General features: G+C 42.5%; 1 long non-coding RNA gene across 9 annotated transcripts; it reads right to left on the reverse strand.

Moving 5' to 3' along the window:
• Positions 1-4,416: 4,416 nt before the first annotated feature.
• Positions 4,417-20,008, reverse strand: LOC135174958 (uncharacterized). 9 transcript variants are annotated; one of them, XR_010302161.1, is made up of 8 exons: positions 19,972-19,994; positions 11,568-11,759; positions 9,500-9,661; positions 7,089-7,178; positions 6,724-6,774; positions 5,518-5,752; positions 5,322-5,413; positions 4,417-4,550 (listed from the first exon to the last, which is right to left on the reverse strand). It is a non-coding gene; the product is annotated as an uncharacterized LOC135174958 (long non-coding RNA). The 9 variants fall into 9 exon arrangements; XR_010302165.1 differs by lacking the exon at positions 5,322-5,413 and having other exon boundaries at positions 4,417-4,547; positions 5,670-5,752; XR_010302167.1 differs by lacking the exon at positions 5,322-5,413 and having other exon boundaries at positions 4,417-4,547.
• Between the last annotated feature and the right edge of the window lie 299 nt (positions 20,009-20,307).

Raw genomic sequence — 20,307 nt, forward strand, 5'->3', positions numbered from 1 at the left:
GTAGGTCCCATTTGGATACTGGAAGGCCACTATAAGGTCTCCTTGAAGTCTTCTCTTCCCCAGACTGAAGAGCCCCAACTCTTGTAGCCTGTCCTCACAATATGTTATGCTAGAGATGTTAGCTATGTAAACCTGTAGGACATGTTAAACTAAAGGTGTGTTTTAAAGTACCACACCTCTCTATTTCTGTGCAGGATGCTGGCTGGAACTCCCCTAAATTAAAGCCATTTTCATGAAGGCACTTCAAAAAGCAACCTCCTTATAGAACACCACCAATTTGAACTACATTTGCTGAGATAACCCCATCACAGTGGACTCATATTTGGAATCATATTTACATATTCAATTTTTTCTATCTCAAAATGCTCTATCAACTGTTACATTCCAATAACCATGAACGTAAATGAGTGCAGACTTCAAATGGACAATCATTAACCTATGCTGTAATGATTACACAACATCCTTCAAATACTGAATATTTTGAATGTGATCAAGTGATCCTTTCTTGTTATTTTGATTTTCATACTAATTATTAAACTTTAATTAGCCATTAGGGATAATTATTAATATTTATTGCACATTATTGTCATTGTTCATGGGCTTTTATAAAGGGAACTATACTTGATATAGAAAAAAAAATCATTGAATTAAATATTCATTTACATGTTTCTGCAGTAACCTATTTTTAAAACAGATGGCTATGAGTCTGCTTTTCTATTAGTTGTTATGCTTACAAATATTGATTTAATACCCATTACTCTTCTTGACTACACTTCTGTGACTCTTTCTATACCTCTCTGTTTTCTCTCTGAGTGTTTTCTCCCTTCTTAAAATTGCAAATGCAAACAGGAAAAAAAATATTCCTGGAAAAAAAACCAAACAAAATATTTCTACCATTCACATTAACACAAAAAGGTATTGCCAGTGTTTGTACTTCTGCTATGGCAGAAGTAGGAAATGCAGTCACAGGGTGCTTAAAATTAAGACAATAAAACATATTGTGCAGATTCTTTTCACACACACACACACAAAATGAGATGGGATAAAGCAAACCAACATTTCAAGAAGCATACAGAGAGTAGCTCATTCTTAATGTGTATGAACATAGCTGGGTGCCTCATAGAATTTTTACTGTACCTGAACCAAAACTTAGAGGTCTTCTGCCCACAGGGTTTGGCCTGAAAGCTGATTGAGGACTTTTGATGAGACATTTTTGAATCCCAGAACAGAACCATTTGAAGCAGGTGAAAGGCTTGGAACAGAGCCCTATGGGAGAGGCTGAGGGAGCTGGGGTGTTTTAGCCTAGAGAAGAGGAGGCTCAGGGGTCTATAACTACCTGAAGGGAGGCTGTAGCCAGGTGGGGGTTGGTCTCTTCTGCCAGGCAACCAGCAACAGAACAAGGGGACAGTCTCAAGTTGTGCAGGGGGAAGTATAGGCTGGATGTTAGGAGGAAGTTGTTGGCAGAGAGAGTGATTGGCATTGGAATGGGCTGCCCAGGGAGGTGGTGGAGTCACCATCCCTGGAGGTGTTGAAGAATAGACTGAAGCACTTAGTGCCATGGTCTAGTTGACTGGCTAGGGCTGGGTGCTTGGTTGGACTGGATGATCTTGGAGGTCTCTTCCAATCTGTTTGATTCTATGAAGTGTTTCAACACATTCCATGCATATACATAAGCTAGTCTAGATTAGACTAGACGAGAAGGTATTGCAGCTCACAAGTAATAGATTTATTGATTCAGAAAGAGAGCTAAAAAGAAGTACAAGACTTTAGTCTGTTGCTTGGAATGTTTGATGTTAATGATGAAAGCTCTTTTTCTCAATCTTTGTAAATGTCTCCAGAGTGGTGCCATAACAAGAAGATGTAGGACATCTCGTACAAAGTGGAGGATGTCTCTTTGATTTCACTTAAGAAGAGATAGAGCTTAAAGTGGAGTTTGCTATTTCCATGTACTCTATGCAATTCAATATCTGAAATACAGTAAATGTATTAACCTGTACTGTTCCTCAAGTTGCATCTTCAAGATTGCTCTTTGAAATACATAAATTCATATATTAAAAGCAGCATTTCCAAAGCATGATTCTTGCAGCTCTGAGCCAAATGGACATAAAATACTATCTTAATTCTGTATTTGATAGTCTGACTTGCTGCATAATCCAGAACTCAGGACTGTAGATGTCACTGTAAAGGTGAGCAATCTGGGAGTTAACAGTGGCAATGCTGAACATCTCAGCTCCTCTGACATATTGAAGAATGAGTAATAGGGAAAAGTATGTGGAGTCTTATGTGAGGTTCTAACCCAGTAGTTATATCCTGGGTGTCCATGTCTTGATGGAGGAGCACACAGTATACTTGCAGTGTGAGGAATGTGGCAAAGAAAAAGTCAAATGAAGTATGAGTTCTTTGAAATAACTGCTACACATGACCTTTAGGCTTCCAGAAGTTATATATATGAACAGAATAAGAGCTGCTAATCACAGTATCACAGAAACATCCAGGTTGGAAAAGACCCTCAGGATCACCAAGTCCAACTGATAACCTTACTCTACAAGATTCAATCCAACTGACACTGAATGAGTGAATTGCAGAGTGGAAGGGAACAACCTGAGAGTTAGTACAGCTTAATGACACTTGCTGTGCCAGGATACCTTGCTGTGGTATCACAGTATCACCAAGGTTGGAAGAGACCTCATAGATCATCAAATCCAACCCTTTACCACAGAGCTCAAGGCTAGACCATGGCACCAAGTATGATGGAAATGTGAGGAAAGAAGTGCCTAAGCAATGGAAGCAGGGTGCTAAGGACTTATTTATTTTTTCATCAGTCTCACAAAAAGTGGAGGAACTCTGCTGATTCCCACCCTCTTTCTGCCTTTTACTCAAAGCCAGACTGAAATCTTACTTTGTCTCTGTTATGTATGTACTTGCATACAACAGTGAAGTCAGCCTGTGTGCTAGTTTGAGCCTAGCTAGAATGTTTTGGTGAGAAGAATTAGATTACAGGCTGTGAAAAGGAAACAGTGGTGATGTCTACTTCACTCACAGGCTTGCTGAGATGTATAAGAACAAGAACATAAATATAGATAACAGAGTCATTCTCTGGGCTTTGTGGGCTGCACCTCTCTCTCTAGCCTAACCTGCTATCTGTGTGACTAATCCATCTGCTTCCTAACCCACCCTGGCCAACCCTCCAAACTTTCCTTGAATACAAAGCAAGATCTTGAGTAAGGTAGAGAGGTGGGAAGTAGGTGAAAGGGTGGTTGGGAGCCCCTCCTGGGGACTCAGGTTTCTGGGAGGGCTGTTGTGTTTCTGTATTACCTTTTAACTTGTATATTTTTGTCTGTGGCTGTATACATTGTAACTATCTGCTTGTATCTTCTGCTAAGCTGTAAATATAAAAGCTTCATTTAATTTCCAGAGCCACTAAGTCTATTCTGGGTGATTTTCCAAAGTGGGGGTGGGGGGAGCAGGGGCCAAACCTTCACATCCTGAAAAAAAAAATAGGACCATTCTTACAGAGACAGAGGGAAATTCAGGTTTAGGGATGGAAAGCTCAGTGGATCAGCTAGCAACTGAAGCACACTAAGGTATCAGATTTATGCGGCGAAAGAGAACCGTGTTGCAAAAGGTGAACGGACCAAGGAGTAGGTTGGTATTTGAGGGTTAGGTTGGGAGCACGAAGTAATACAGCAAATTCAGGGTGGGACAAAGCTTTACAAGTGCTAACATGGTTTAGGGCTGTGTTTTAAATTTAAACAGGCAAAGTATGGGATCTCAGGTGTCTCAGTGTGATGGTTTGGGTGTTCCCTGCCCCCCCCCCCTCCCCCCCACACTTTAGAAAACACCCAGACCAGGCTCAGACAGCTCTGGACATATGAATGAAGCTTATATTTACAGCTAGCACAATATACAAGCAGATATTTACAGTATAGACAGTTATAGACCGAAATATACAAGGTAAAAAGGTAATACAGAAACACAACTCCCCTCCCAGAAACCTAAGTCCCCAGGAGGGGCTCTCAACCACCCCTTCACCTTCCCCCTGCACCTCTCAACCTCACCCCAGTCCCAAGGAAGAATGGAGGTTTGGCCAAATGATTAGGAAGCAAAGTGTATTGGTCCAAAATGGAGGGTAGAGAGATGCAGCTCAGCCAGCAGCTCGAGCAAGAGTGGTGCTGAGTGTGTCATCTATGTTTTGATTTATGTTTTCATACATCTCAGCAGGCCTATGAGCAAAGTAGACATCACCATTGTTTTCTTTCCACAGCCTGTAATCTAGTTCTTCTCACCAAAACATTCTAGCCTGCTTCAAACCAGCACACTCAGGCCAGAGAGTGAGGTAGCACATAGGGCACAGAATAATTTCAACCCCAGATTTCTTGAAGAAAAAAAAAAAAAAAAGAGGCCAAAACTGAGATGTTAAATTCTTTGAGATCTTTTATTCAAAACCATTTCTTAAAATAGAACTGTTGGTTGCTCTTGGTCTTCAGAACTTTCTGAGGCAGCCTCCAATTGAAGGTTGATGGAGTTCGGTGCCACCATGGTGTGTCCTACTGGATAGAATCATGGAATCATAGAAGCAACCAGGTTGGAAGAGACCTCCAAGATCATCCAGTCCAATCTAGCATCCAGCCCTATCCAGTCAACTAGACCATGGCACTAAGTGCCTCATCCAGGCTTTTCTTGAACACTTCCAGGGATGGCGACTCCACCACCTCCCTGGGCAGCCCATTCCAATGGCAAATCACTCTCTCTGTAAAGAACTTCCTCCTAATATCCAGCCTAGACCTACCTCTTCTTTTGATTAGTTATTAAAAGCGAGCAGAAAATGGATGAGTGTGTGCCATTTCTATGAATTCTGCAGGTTATTTCAACTAACAGTGTACAAGATAAGTTTTTACAGTATCTCCCCTTGTATGTGCCAAGTCCTTTCAGAAATAGATCACCCATTCATTTCTATGGGCCTGATGTGACTTCAGACCCCAACAGAACTAGTCACACCTAAGAAATTCAGCACTTCAAAGAATTTGGCCCAAACTGGGAATAAGGTATAATGCTGTGCCTTTTAATGCTAAAACAGGGCTGTCTCATCTGTGGTTTTATTTAAACCTCACATAATCAGATGCCATACTTTGGTTTGAAAAGCCTTCATTTTCTGTGCCTAGCTGGATTGCTCCTGCCCCCCTAGAAGCCCATAAGAACATTGATTTGAAGCAAAGTACACTCAGCATGGAAGGAGACAGGAGCAGCATCTGGTTTATACACACTTACATACATACTATATCATTCTTACAGGTTCATGCAAAAATAATCTCAGGATTTACTTCTGAATAGTCCAAATCCCCTTTTCCCTTTATGATAGGCTCCACTGCGCCTGTTCAGATTTCCAGGTGTCATTTAAGAATGTGAAGTGCTCCTGAAACAAGAGGCAAAACAGCTAAACCTGCTTCTGAAATAAATGACCCCAGCTGCTCTGCACAGCAAAGCTGACCAGTGGACTTGACCTGGATGTATAGTCACCTGTTTTCTGAGGGCAGAAGGCTGATGGTTTATTATGGTTTGCTGTTTTCTTTAAGTATCATGCTGATTGAAATCTGAGTAAAATGCATTAAAAATAATGAATGTCTATCACAAAAGAAAAAAAAAAATACTGCAGAGGTGTAATCTTTGACCTGGTTTCTCTGGAAATGTGCAAGAGCACAGCAGGATTTTTACAGCTCACATTTCTGCTCCACGGTGCTCTCAGAGGGGCAAACTGCATAGGAAAACATTAGATGCTTGATTAGATAATAGCATTAGCATTAAAGATAAGTTTTCCTTTCTTCACAAAGATAAACCCTTATTGTTTAAAACGTGTTTCATCCTCTAGTTCTTCCACGGGAGGTACTTCTGCAAGCTATCTGCCAATAGCAATTAAAGCTTAGTTTGCAAGGAAAGCGGGTTTAATTGCCAAAGTACTATTTATAGGAAGTCTCCCATGAGGATTACTGAGCTGCAAGAATGCAGATTAAGCAAAACGAGGGCAGCAGGGAAAGCGATGCACTTTGGCTAAACGGCTGTCAGGCTCAGTAGGTGTGGGTGCTGTAACTGCGCTGATGACAGCCTGGCGCTGCTTCCCCCACCCAGAGCTCTGTGTTTCAGACACTGACAGCACGTCTATAGAAATTTCATAGCAAAGCATCTTCTGTCTCCAGGTATTTACCCCCTCCCATCGCCATCCAGAATCCATCACAGCTAAGAAACTCATCCTTTTAGGTTTGTTTCCTCTGTGAGCTGGGGGATTATCGTTGTTCCCATCCAAAAAAGTTGTAAAAAGGAGACTCGGTTCCATCTCAAAAGGGGTTGTAAGGCTTCAGGAAAGGAAATTAGTCCTTCATTTCACTGCACACCTTGTAGAAGTACCCAAGTAAATTTCATTCCTGTTTTAGCATTGCCTCCCTACCCCCTCTTAAAAAAAAAATAAAAGGACAAGTAATGAGAGGCAAACACAAACCCAGGAGTAAAAGTTACTTAGGCTCTCTGTCACTGTTTGCCTTCCTCATGTTTTTCAATTGCCTAATCCAGAATGAAGTAGAACTTCTTCACTAACATCAAAGTAAAAGATTTTTATCCTTATATCTGTTCTGAATCTCCTCTCTTTTAGTTTAAAATCATTACACTTTGGCCTCTCACAACAGATATGCTGAATATCCTCACTTTCAGTCTCTTCAGGTGGTCCTGTTTTACCTGCACAGTTTGCCTTCTCAAAAAGCATCTTCCCTTTATTCAAGTCAAAGCCTGCTGAGAAAATAAGACATTTTATGCTTTGCTATTTATTTTTCATAATCTTCATTACCATCATCATCATCAAGCTGAGTGAGACAAAGATTGAGATATTTTCACAAAGCAGGCATTGAAAATACACTTATGAACAAACGTCACTGAACTTGAAATTAATTCCTAATTTTCAAACTATGTTTTTAAACAAACTTAGATTTTAAAAAAAATTACAAAAAATAAATTACATTTTCCCCCCCCAAGATATTTTCAGCTTTGATTAATGAGTAATTTAGTCCAGAAATTCACAGGAAAATAAATGTTGTCGAACCTACATTTCCACCAAAGGGGTTCCAGATGAAAAATTACATCCTGATTAAATCCCTCATTAAGATTCAGGTCTTTTCTGACAGTAAATCAGTAATCTGGTGGAAGAAAGTGTAATATCATCATGTTCCCTGTTAACTTGTCCATGGACATCTTATCCTACGTTTTCTATATTGTAAACTCATTTCAAAGGTGAGAATGTTCATAACACAGTCCACGCCATACCCAGTTCTCAGATCTCCAGCATTGTCTATTACCTGTTATGCTCCCTGACCTGAGAATGCTACACCTTCTGCAACAATAATGCAAAAGAATCACATTATTTCATCTCATTTCAGACTTTTGCATCATCCAAGAATATGTCTGAACCTAGGGTAAATTTTCAGGATTTTATAGAATCAACCAGGATCCAAGATCATCCAGTCCAACCTAGCGCCCAGCCCTAGACAATCAATTAGACCATGTCACTAAGTGTCTCATCCAGGCTTTTCTTCAATACCTCCAGGGACAGTGACTCCACCACCTCCCTGGGCAGCCCATTCCAATGCCAATCACTCTCTCTGCCAACAACTTCCTCCTAACATCCAGCCTACACTTCCCCTGGCACCACTTGAGACTGTGTCCCCTTGTTCTGTTGTTGGTTGCCTGGCAGAAGAGGCCAACACCCACCTGGCTACAGCCTCCCTTCAGCTAGTTGTAGACAGCAATGAGGTCCCCCCTCCTCTTCTCCAGGCTAAACCCCCCCCAGCTCCCTCAGCCTCTCCTCACAGGGCTGTGCTCCAGGCCTTTCACCAGATTTGTCAACCTTCTCTAGGCATGTTCCAGTATCTGAACATCTCTCTTGAATTGAGGGGCCCAGAACTGGACATAGCACTCAAGGTGTGGCCTGACCAGTGTTGAGTACAGGGGAAGAATAACCTCCTTTTTCCTCCTGGCCACATTGTTCCTGATCCAGGCCAGGATGCCATTGGCTCTCTTGGCCACCCAGGCACACTGCTGGCTCATCTTCCTTTGACTGTGAAAATTTGACAGCTCTGTTTACACTCATTTATAAGGAAAATTGAATGCTCTGTCATAATGCCCTGATGGAGTTAGAGTTTTAGGAAAAAGAAAGCACACAGAGGAGGAACTTGAAACAGAAGTTGCCTACACGCATCTAAGGAGGACAAGCTGTCTAACCTCATGCTGTAGTCATTGGCAATGACAGTCTGTTGGAAGTCATCAAAACCAACAGCAGAACCCAGTAATTCCATAATACTTAATGTTTTCATACTTTCCATATTGTCTTTTTATTTGAACCAGTACAACATCTTATGTGGTAGCATGGCATCAAGAGATTCATTTGTGAGTATCTACAGTTCCTCTTGCAAAATTGATCCCTGCATGTTATACTGAGTGGAAAAATTATCATCCTGAATTTCTCTCACTGAAAACTGCCTCTGCCTGGAGCCCGCTGTCTCTCCTGATGGTGCAGAAGCAAACCCCTAATGACTGCAAGTTACTAGACCATTTCAGTACTGAAGTAGCCCAGATATTTCATGAGCTAGATGTAGAGATATGCAAAAATTATCTCTCAGAAGCCAAATTCTTCAAAGAATTATCCTTTTTCTGCCATTTTTCTCTGAGGCAATCTGGGGAATGAAGTATGCTGATGAAATGAAGCAAGAACTGAGTATCTGTGATTGAGAGAATATTGACTCTTGCATTATTCAGCATTCCAACAGCCAAAAGTGTGTCACTTAATATTTTTCACAAACATTTGTTCCTCTCCTTATTTTTTTCCTGTATTTCTTCTCTTTTATAAGACTTTCTCTCTCACAGGGTTCAATGATCCTGCTGACTCTCACTGACTTTAAATTGGAGTTCAGAAACAGATTATGAACCCACACTGAATGCAGAAGCCTCCTAACTTTGAAGCTTGATGATAGCCAGATCTGATCAAGGCTTGGCTCCTTCTCATTTGAAACAGTTCTGTATTTTCCCATCCTTCTGACTGGAACTTTGTTCTCAGCTGGCAGAGGAACAACGCGGTGATGCACAGCTGAACCACACTCCCCAAACAGAAGGCCAACAAAAAACAGGGTCTGCCTCTACAGCTGACTCACAAGCACCAGGACAAACTGTAACATGAAGGTTTTGAGGGGGAGCATCTTGCCCAGAACCCTAGGAACTGTTCTCTCAGCTGGGTACATTCTTGCCAAAGATTATCACTTCTAATTAATCTAAGACCAAAAGAGAACTATTTTTTAACTAACCTCAGGAATCATTATATCTAAGGCTGGTAAAACTATGCTACCAGTTATTTGTGTCATATTCAGAAGCTCAGACAGAGCTAAATTATACTTCAGATTAATGTATTGAGTAGTTCAGAGGTTAGACAAACAGCTGTTTCTCAAGCAGGCACACTACAAAGCTTAACTGTTCAGTGGAAGAGCAGACACAGCCTAGCTAAGGTCCCACTGGGCTAACTTCTATTTGTTTCTGATTGGGAGATATCCAAAGCTGACTCCATGCTACTGATGACCTCCTGTAGCAGGGGCAGAAAGTTGAACATCTGGAGCCAGTGTGATTTTACCAGTCTCTGGGAAAAAAACACAACAAATCTTCAGTGACTCATGTGATAATCTGCAAAATGTCACACTTTGAGAAACTACCTTTTAAAATTTGGGGGGGGATGGGGAATATATTAAACTTGTGGGTGTATATATAAATATATATTACAGACAAAAAAAAAACCACACACACACAGAAAAAGAACCACCTATAAGGAAAACCCACATAAATTCCCTGTATCAGACTTGGCTTGTGACGTTTTTCAAAGCTGTTAGTTAGGAGAAATCACTTTTTCAAAGTTGGTTATATGTGGCACATGTTTTGAATGCAATATATTCTAAACCTAGAAAGCATTTGAGGGCTTTATATTCCAGGGAGTGGATTACTCAAAGAGAATAGCAAAACACAGATGGTTTTGTCACTTGATATTGTTATGTTTCAGTGAATCACTAAGATCTGGAGAGCAGCCAGGAAAAAAGGGACCTGGAGGTAGATAGTAGGATGAAGATGAGCCAGCAGTGTGCTCAGGTGGCAAGGAGAGCCAATGGCATCCTGGCCTGGCTCAGCAACAGTGTGGCCAGGAGGACAAGGGAGGTTATTCTTCTCCTGTACTCAACACTGGTCAGGCCACACCTTGAGTCCTGTGTCCAGTTCTGGGCTCCTCAATTCAAGAGAGATGTTGAGATACTGGAACATCTTCAGAGAAGGGCAACAAAGCTGGTGAGGGGCCTGGAACACAAACCCTATGAGGAGAGGCTGAGGGGTGTTTAGCCTGGAGAAGAGGAGGCTCAGGGGTGACCTCATTGCTGTCTACAACTAGCTGAAGGGAGGCTGTAGCCAGGTGGAGTTTGATATCCTCTGCCAGGCAAGAAGCAAGAGAACAAGTGGACACAGTCTCAAGTTGTGCTGGAGGAGGAATAGGATGGATGTTAGGAGGAAGATATTGGCAGAGAGAGTGATTGGCATTGGAGTGGGCTGCCCAGGGAGGTGGAGGAGTCATTCTCCCTGGAGGTGTTGAAGAAAAGCCTGGCTGAGGCATTTAGTGCCATGGTCTAGTTGATTGGATAGGGCTGGGTGCTAGGTTGGATTGGACGATGTTGTAGGTAAACACCCAAGCTAAAGACCCCCCAGCTCCCTCAGCCTCTCCTCCTAGGGTTTGTGTTCCAGGCCAGTAATGGACATCAAGGAACAACATCTTAGAGTTGAATGTGTCTGCAGCTTCCTTTCCCTCAAGAGGTCATCAAGAGGTCTAATGGGGGGTTTGATACTACCATACGACTCTACTGGGGTGGCTTGGAAAGCTGACTTGTATCTTAAAAGCAAGTAACACAGGGGCAATTCATATTGAGAAATCCAGGGGGAATAATTGGTTATTAGTTCGCTTCTTGTGGGCAGTATGGAAGAAGTGAGTCATTACCAAGGATAAACTCAAATCACAACGGGCTTTACTTTTCCATTGATAACATCTATTGCTGAATTAGAACAAAAACAGTGACGTTATCTTGAGAGAAGCACTTCAAAGTGCCACTTCCCATCTTATTTGTGCTCGGTACCAAGAAGAACAGTAGTCATCCAGCTAAAGCACAGAAGAGATGTGGGTTTGATTCCTGGTCATGCTGCATGTTTCCTGTCTTGCCTTGGGCAAGTCCCTAAACCTCCATGTGTCTCATTTCCACCTCTGTGAAACGAGGATCACAATACTAAGTGTTTTTCACCCACCAGTATTTAGAAGGTAAAACTTTTGTGTTTCAGGCTGGTTTTTAACATGTGTAAGTCAGAATGTGTCCGTGGACAGAAAGAGAGGAGGGGGATGAAGATAAGACCCACATTTTTGTGAAGTACTGAAGTAACAAACTCTGATCAATTATGTGATTTATTTAGAATGTACAAGATAACAGAGTGGGAATCTTATAAACAAATACTGATGGTTCTACCTGAGTCCATAGACTGGAATCAACAGTTTCAGCCAAAAAGGTTAGGTCCTTCTTCCCTAAAAGTATCCTGAGTTGCATGAAAAGAAGTGTGGCCAGCAGGCCATGGGAACTGATTCTTTTCTCTTCTGTGCTCTTGTCAGACCCCATCTCTGTGTCCATTTCTGAGACCTTCAGCACAAGAAAGACACGTACCTGTTAGAGTGACTCCAAAGTAGAACCATTAATGGTCAGTGGGTTGGAACACCTCTTCTATGATGATAGGCTGAGAGAGTTGAGTTTGTTCATCCTAGAGAAGAGGCAGCTCCAAAAAGACCTTGTTGTGGTCCTTCAATATATAAAGCTGAAAGATAGTAGGTTAGATAGGATATAAAGATGACACTGAGGGTGATGAAACACTGACATAGGTTGCCCAGAGAGGTGGTAGATTCCCATTCCTGGAAATATTCAAGGTCAGGTGGAACTCTGAGGAACCTGACCTAGTTGAAGATACCCCTGCTCACTGTAATGGGGTTGGACTAGATTGTTTTTTAAAGGTCTCTTCTAACTCAAATTATTTTGTGATTCTGATTCCATGATTCTGAAAGGATATAGAACAGAATCATAGAATCAGTTAGGGTTGGAAGGGACCACAGGAATCATCTAGTCCCAAATCCACTGCCATGGGCAGGGACACTCTACCCTAGAGCAGGCTGTCCACAGCCTCATTCAGCCTGACCTTACACACCTCCAGGAACAGGGCCTCCACCACCTCCCTGGGCAACCCATTCCAGACTCTCACCACTCTCATGATGAACAACTTCCTCCTCACATCCACTCTGAATCTCCCCACCTGCAGCTTGGCTCCATTCCCCCCAGTCCTGTCACTCCCTCAGAGCCTACAAAGTCCCTCCTCAGCCTTTTTGTAGGCCCTCTTCAGATACTGGAAGGCCACAAGAAGGCCACCTGGAAGCCTCCTCTGCTCCACACTGAACAGCCCCAACTCTTTCAGTCTGTCCACAGAGGAGAGGTGCTCCAGCCCTCTGATCATCCTTGTGGCCATATTCAACTGTTCATGACATCAAGTCACATATTTCTTCTAACACCTATAAAGGAATCCTTTCCAATTTAGGTGAAGTATCTCCCCTCTGTTAACACAGTCTCTCTTTTTTTTTCTCCTCCATATGGCAACATCGCTGGAGATCTTTAGAGAGCATGTTTCAGGCCCAGGGGACAATATTTTTTTGGTGCAAGTCAGCAAAGAGAATGGTGACACAAGAAGGTTGAAAGCTTAGGCTAAAGATAATATTTTCATTTGTCAAAGCTTTGTTGCAATTAGTAACATGAAATGGGCAGGAAAAGCCCTTCACATCCAGCACTGTGCCCTTCACATCCAGCACTGTGCCCTTCACATCCAGCACTGTGCCCTTCACATCCAGCACTGTGCCCTTCACATCCAGCACTGTGCCTCTGGCCAAGTCAGTGCTGCCACATTGTTTAGAGGAAAGGGGAACAACCTGGAAGCAGGTGAAATCTGATGACCTACATCCTACTACATCCTTCACCCTAAAAGCTGAAGAGGAACATAAATCCTAGATCCAAAAATGCTCACCTTTGAAACATTTATTCTGAAAGCAGTGCTAGGTTTTACTGTAAGCTGATATATTTCCTTGAGTCCCCTATATCTGATAATTTATGAAATTCTTGGTTTAAACTTTGTTAAAAGCTGGAAATGCTTTTGGAGTCGACTCTATCTGCCTATCAGAACTAGTTAAAACACAGTTAACTACCCAGGTAGGTGTTAAAAATGCTCTGAACAAAGTTCACTACTGCTGCTGATGGAATTTGTCCCAGGGACAGATTTCCTTCAGTCATAGAATCACACAGGTAGGAAGAGACCTCCAAGATCATCCAGTCCAACCTAGCACCCAGCCCTATTCAGTCAACTAGCCCATGGCACTAAGTGCCTCATCCAGGCTTTGCTTCAACACTTCCAGGGATGGTGACTCCACCTCCCTGGGCAGCCCATTCCAATGCCAATCACTCTCTCTGCCAGCAACTTCCTCCTAGCATCCAACCTATACTTCCTCTGGCACAACCTGAAACCCTTTTTCTGTTGCTGGTTGTCTGGCAGAAGAGACCAATCCTCACCTGACTACAGCCTCCCTTCAGGTAGTTGTAGGCAGCAATGTTGTCAGCCCTGAGCCTCCTCTTCTGCAGGCTGCACACCCCCAGCTCCCTCAGCCTCTCCTCATAGGGTTTGTGTTCCAGGCCCCTCACCAGCTTCGTTGCCCTTCTCTGAAGATGTTCCAGTATCTCAACATCTCTCTTGAATTGAGTGAGCCCAGAACTGGACACAGGACTCAAGGCCTGACCAGTGCTGAGTACAGGGGCAGAATAACCTCCCTTGTCCTAGGCCTTATGATTTTTAGCTTAGCCTGTGCAATCAGACAGGACACCCTGAGATGACAGCTGTGGCGCATACAGCCTTGCACATCTGCAGCATGAATACGACTTGCTCCTTGTGCTCTGTGACCAGGAGGTTCCTTTCTGATTAGAGAAGAATGGACAGGGACAAAATTTGGCACAACTTCCCTTTGCCCTGTGAAGTTGTGCAAGTGGTGATGATGCAATATTTGACTGATCAAAAGTGCCACAAGTTATTTTCCCATGGGAGCATGTGTCAGGAAAGGAATTTTATAGGAAGGATCAGTAAAAAATTATGTGTTTTTATGCACAATACTTCAGTTACAACAGATTTCCCTTCTCTTTGTTTCTCTTAAGATGTGGGAGACATTTGTGGCTGCAACCTGTTCAACATTTTGTTTGAGGCTGAAAGAATTCTTTCATAACCAATACACTCCTGGTTTAAAGAATAAAAAAGCCCTGTTTCTACAGGTTCATGAAAAACAAAGCATCATTCACCTCCAGCTCAATCACTCTGGAGCAAATAAGCATATAAAACAAATGCATTTCTGGTTTGTTGGGGGGGGAAGTTCATTGCTGGGATGTGGCTGTTTGAGCTAGATTTGTAGCTGAGCGACATAGGGGAGAGGTGAACATTCTAGGGATAGGCCATAAAATGGTAAGAATGAATAAGTTAAAATAATTTCATTGGAGCATCAAGGGCTTTATGTCTAGAAGCACAGCTTGTACCTTCTCTGGCTTCTGCTGCTTCAGCTGCATCCGCTGCTATCTTCCCCTATTGCTGTTTTGGCTACTTCTGCTTTGCCACTGCTTGACCTCTTCCCTATCTTTGTTAAGGTTATTACATTTCTCTAGTAGTTTATTTCTCCTTATACTGTTATATTTATACTGTTACATTTAAACTATGAGAACTATAATTTTATTTTCTCCTGGCTTTCCAAAAAAACTCTGTATTGGGGTGAGTTTATTCTACTGGGGGAGGGATCCACCCTAATCCAGGACACTAGGGGAAAAATACAACCTGCCTATGAAAATGATGAATTTAAGCCTGGGGCAAATGCATGATAATTCTTTGTTTACCTGAGAATGAAAAATAGATCTGAGAGGTACTGCACCCAAGGAAAATCCCAGTTTCTATATATTTCTATAACTTCTTTACCATAAAACAAATATATGTAACTAAAATATTGGACTAGACTTCATTGTTTTTTATAGGCAGCTTCCTGACACTGCTCAAAACCACTTTCTCTTCTTTGAATGCTTTATCTTATAAAAAATTAACCAGGGCATGGGTTTTTTTTTCCTTCTGTTTTGCCTAAAACAGAACAGTATGCTTACCTGGCCAAGGTCAACCACCTTTTATTTTGCTTTCTTATGAGAAGGAGCTACCAGTGCTTAAAGCAATCAACAGGGTTTCTTTCCCCTTGAAATATTTCCTTTGAGCAGCACAAATCCACTTGACACATGGAAATCTCCTGCAGCCTGGAGAAGAGGAGGCTCAGGGGTGACCTCATTGCAGTCCACAACTACCTGAAGGGAGGTTGTAGCCAGGTGGGGTTGGTCTCTTCTGCCAGGCAACAGAACAAGGGGACACAGTCTCAAGTTGTGCCGGGGGAGGACTAGGCTGGATGTTAGGAGGAAGTTCTTCCCAGAGAGAGTGAATGGCATTGGAATGGGCTGCCCAGGGAGGTGGTGGAGTCACTGCCCCTGGAGGTGTTGAAGAAAAGCCTGGCTGAGGCACTCAGTGCCATGGTCTAGTTGACTGACTAGGGCTGGGTGCTAGGTTGTACTGGATGATCTTGGAGGTCTCTTCCAAAGTGGTTGATTCTATGATAAGTAGTGAAATATATTGCAGTATTAGCAGGAGCAGAAGGACTTGATTTGGGTTTTTTGGGGTGGTTAGGAGTTTTTTATTTGGTTGTGGGGTTATGTTTTGGTTTGGTTCATTTGGTTTGGCTTTCCCTGGCCTTTAGATCAGTTGTGAACAACTCAATTATCTTTATTGTATTAATTTCATGCTTTTTTCCCCCAATTCCTGCTAAATGATTAGATTCTCTACAACAAAATCTATTAACCCACCTAAGTGTCTTTGGGGAGGATACCAGGACCTGCATTTGATGTATTGCTCAAAGTCAAAACTTCCCAGAGTTACAAGTAACAGAGTAATTCATTCAATCAAGCTGTATAGCTGCAGGATTGACAACATACCAGGATCAGAGAAAATGTAGGAAAAAAAGCACCTTAAGAAATCTGGGAAGCAAACAGTCAGCATAGACTGACTGAGTAATTCACAACACAGTGGTGATTTGAGCTGACAAAATGTTATTGGAGGGATCACTCACTTCAACACTGTTTGCTTTGGGAAGTCAGGGAGAGATTTATTATGGCTGAAAGCCTTTACAGCTGTCAGATATAAGTGCTAGTTAAAAGGACAATGTAGTAGCTTGAATTACCAACGGGAGCTTGGGTCTGAATACATGCAAAACCTCAAGGCTTTATCTGGCTGAGGGTACCATCAAAACCTTGCTTGGAAATGCATCACTTTTAGATCACCTTACATACTGGCAAGGTATGTTTATTTTTCATGCATTTCACCTTTATTAGAATATGAATTAGTGATAAAGAAGTAATGTTGCCATCAGGCTAAAAGTTCTGTCTTTCTTACAGTATAGGTGTTAGACATGGGTTTCTTCAGCACCAGCTTTAATAAGACTGAAGGGTATAGGTAAACACCCACTGCTAAAACACTGGTCATGGAAACTGCTTGGAAGATCATTAAAATATACCTAATGCTCAACACAGACTATGATTTTCTTGGGCCAGGCCAGAGGAGCAAATATTTTGGGATGAACATAGCAGATACAAAAGCTCAGAGCTTGCTTTAATGTAAATTCTGCAGCAAACTGCACAGCTTTTTATATGCTTCAGAAAAAACCATATGGCCACAAATGTGTAAACACTGAAATTTGAAGCTGTATATCAAAGGCAAGTGGATGACAGGGGGAGGATGTCTCTTCCAACCTGGTTGATTCTACTATTCTAAGTTTATTAATGATACTTGGGCTCTAATGTTCTTGAAGATCTGGTCATCAGCCCTTTGTTAAAATATGCTCTCATGTGTCACTTGTTTTCCCTTTCTCAGGTGAGTTAATCCAACAGTTTGGTCAGACTACCTGAATGCAGTAACAATCCCTCTCTTCAGACTAATGAACACAGACAGGGCTATCTACGACCATGTCCAGATGGCTTTTGAGTATCTCCACAGATTAAGATTAAGCAAATTAGTTAAATAATTAAACAAAGCAACCAAAAATCAGGAGGAAAGAGGAAAAGCAAATTCCTCTTGAAAGTAATATGCCCTATAGTCACAAAACAGTTTGGGTGTGATTAGAAAGCAGCCCAAAGTCTGAGTAAAAAAATCAAGGTAGCCCTAGATAAAATATATTATCATCCTCTTTCAAATAAAACCGGGTTGTGTTGGATTATCTAACACTTGAATTTCCCTTTAATAAAGCCTAGGTTTTGTTTCAGCATACTTATTAACACTTTCAGGAAATAAGAGGGCTCTGAACTCTGCAGCAAAATGATGCTTTAAAGCCCATGAAGCATCTGCACATTCTTTACTATTAGAAGTGACACCATTGTGCCATCCAAATGGAGCACTGCCAGAACACGCTGCCAGTCACATTCAGAACAGCATTGAAGACTAACAAAATGCTCTCCTCTTGCAAGTGCTCTCCCAGTTCAGCTCACAAAAATAATTTAGCAAGAACAAGGGTTGTCTGAATTATTAGTGAGCTGTTGAGCAGAAAGAGATAGCTTACAGTTGCAGCTGGCATTGCAAGCTTTTTAGGTCATGCAGCAAGCTGCTTTCCTCACATAGTCTTGCTTAATGTGCTGGGTTTGTTTTATGGCAAAAGTCCATTTTTAATAATATAGACATTATTACAGATTTTATACAAGAGAAGGAGTGTGGTCTACTGAGTTGAAAGCTTTGGCACAGATTGACTGTGTGACCAGACAATATGTCTATGGCTGAAGATTGCCAGCTCTTGGGTGAGAAGGGAATAGCATCTCATTTTGCATATACATAGTGCCTATCACAATGAGAGCTCTATGCCCTGACAGCTAGCAATGAAACCCCCAGTCAGCTTCTTACTCCAGGAGTTTAATCAAAGGAGATGCCCCATATTTGTTTTCTGTTAACATGTGATATGATTAGCATATTTCCTTGCATAATGACTACTTATGTTTCCCTGGATTTCTCCCTTAAAAACTAGTAGTGTAATCATTATTCAAAGTGTTGCTCCTGACCAGTCAGATGGTGTGGTTTATAGAGCACAGGTGCTCCAGCCCTTCTTCAGCCTCGCTGCCCTTCTCTGGATGTGCTTCAGCACCTCAAAATTCTTCTTGCAGTGAAGGGCCCAGAGCTGAATGCAGCACTGCAGGTGTGGCCTCTCTGATGCCAAGCACAAAAGGATGACCACCTCCCTGTCTCTGCTGGCCACTGTTTCTAAAACAAAGGGGAATAGCTTTATACTGGATGAGGGTAGGCTTAGACTGTATATTAGGAACAAATTCTTTCCAGTGAGGGTGGTGAGAGACTGGAGCAGGGTGCTCGGGGATGTTGTGGGTGTCCCCTTCCTAAAAGTTCTCAAGGCCAGGTTGGACAAGGCCTTGAGCAATCTGGGATAGTGGAAGGTGTCTCTGTCTATGGCAGGGGGGTTGGAACTAGATGATCTTTAAGGTCCCTTCCAAACCAAACCGTTCTATGATTCCATGACAAACCAAAGGCACTGATTAATCTATGCTGCTTCTTGATATTGTTATTGTGGATGCCCCAATTTTATGAAGGCTCTGGGGAAGACTGGACCAGTTTATGGGTAGCAAAGTCAAGGAAGATTATTACACTCACACACGAAGTAAAAAGACAACCCAAACCCACCCTTTAGAAAGTCTCTGTGGTTTACATTCCCAGAGGCTTTATTTCAAGTATAGCTTTCAACAGTTTGGGATCTGCCACCAGAAGAATTCATAAAGCCCATATCCACAATTCTTGTCTCAAAGAAAGACTAGTGTTCATATTTTATCTTACAATGTTATATTATTTTGTCTTACTCTTGTGGCTTCAAGACCTTAATAGGACATAAGTGAAAAAGAAACACCTAAGAAACCTGAACCTAAATTAACAGGCCAATTATAGGAAGATACCTAAGCCTAATTAAATTGATGCTTTTTTTTTCAACCAAGCTCAAAACAAATGTAATTGCTTCCAGAGCTTTACAAATTACAGACAGTGTTTGAATGGCAAACGTTTCAGCATTAGTGATCTGAATGTCAAACTGCTTACAACCAGTTGTGAAGTTATCAGCTGGAGCACCTCTCCTATGAGCACAGGCTGAGAGACTTGGGGTTATTCAATGTGGATAAGAAAAGGCTCTGAGAGGACCTTATTGTGGCCTTTCAATATCTGGAGAGGGCCTACAAGAAAGCTGTAGAGGGACTTTTTTGGGATCTCAGGTAGTGATAAGACTAGGAGGAATGAAGCAAAGCTAGAGGTGCATAGGTTTGGATTGGATGTTGGAAGGAAGTTCTTCACCATGAGGGTGACGAGACACTGGAACAGGTTGCCCAGGAAAGTGGTGGAGGCCTCATACCTGGATGTGGCTCTGGGCAGCCTGATCTGGTATGAGGTGTCCCTCCCTGCAGCAAGGGGTTTGGAACTGGATGATCCTTAGGGTCCCTTCCAGCCCTGGCAATTCTATGATCCCTCCATGCCAGCTCAACGCTTCTCAAAATATTTCAGTTTATCTCCAGCACTTTTAAAGTTTTACAAGTGAGCATAAAGCAGCAGTCAAACAGAGAGGAGCCCAGCCAGCACCCATAGGTGATGTTAAAACAAGTATTGAGTTTCTAGCCTGTATAACCGGGGGGCCAACCAGGCCCCCCGGCCTTTAGATCCCACTCCCATTCACCCAGTGTGACCACCACAGGGACTCACCAGTGATGATGATGATGAGAGGAGGATCCCTCTGCCCAAATGGGCAAACGTGGGGCTTCTGCCTTCTGGAGCCACTTAAAAAGGGCAGTGAGCAGGGAGGGCAAAGTGATCACACCTGGGGTGGGAGGAGTCTCCAACAGCACCCAGGTGCTCTGGGTTTGGGGTAAAAATGGGCAAACGTGGGGTGGGGTGGGAAAGGAGCAGACAGGGTGGAAAAGAGGGAGATGGAGAGGAAAAGGATGGAGAGGAGAAGGAAGGATATGGAAAGAAGGAAGATGGGGGGGAAAGAAGGAAGATGAGGGGGAAAGAAGAAGATGAAGGAAAGGAAGGAGATGG

The sequence above is a fragment of the Pogoniulus pusillus genome, chromosome 4 (genome assembly GCF_015220805.1).
Source record: "Pogoniulus pusillus isolate bPogPus1 chromosome 4, bPogPus1.pri, whole genome shotgun sequence".
Lineage (NCBI taxonomy): Eukaryota > Metazoa > Chordata > Aves > Piciformes > Lybiidae > Pogoniulus > Pogoniulus pusillus.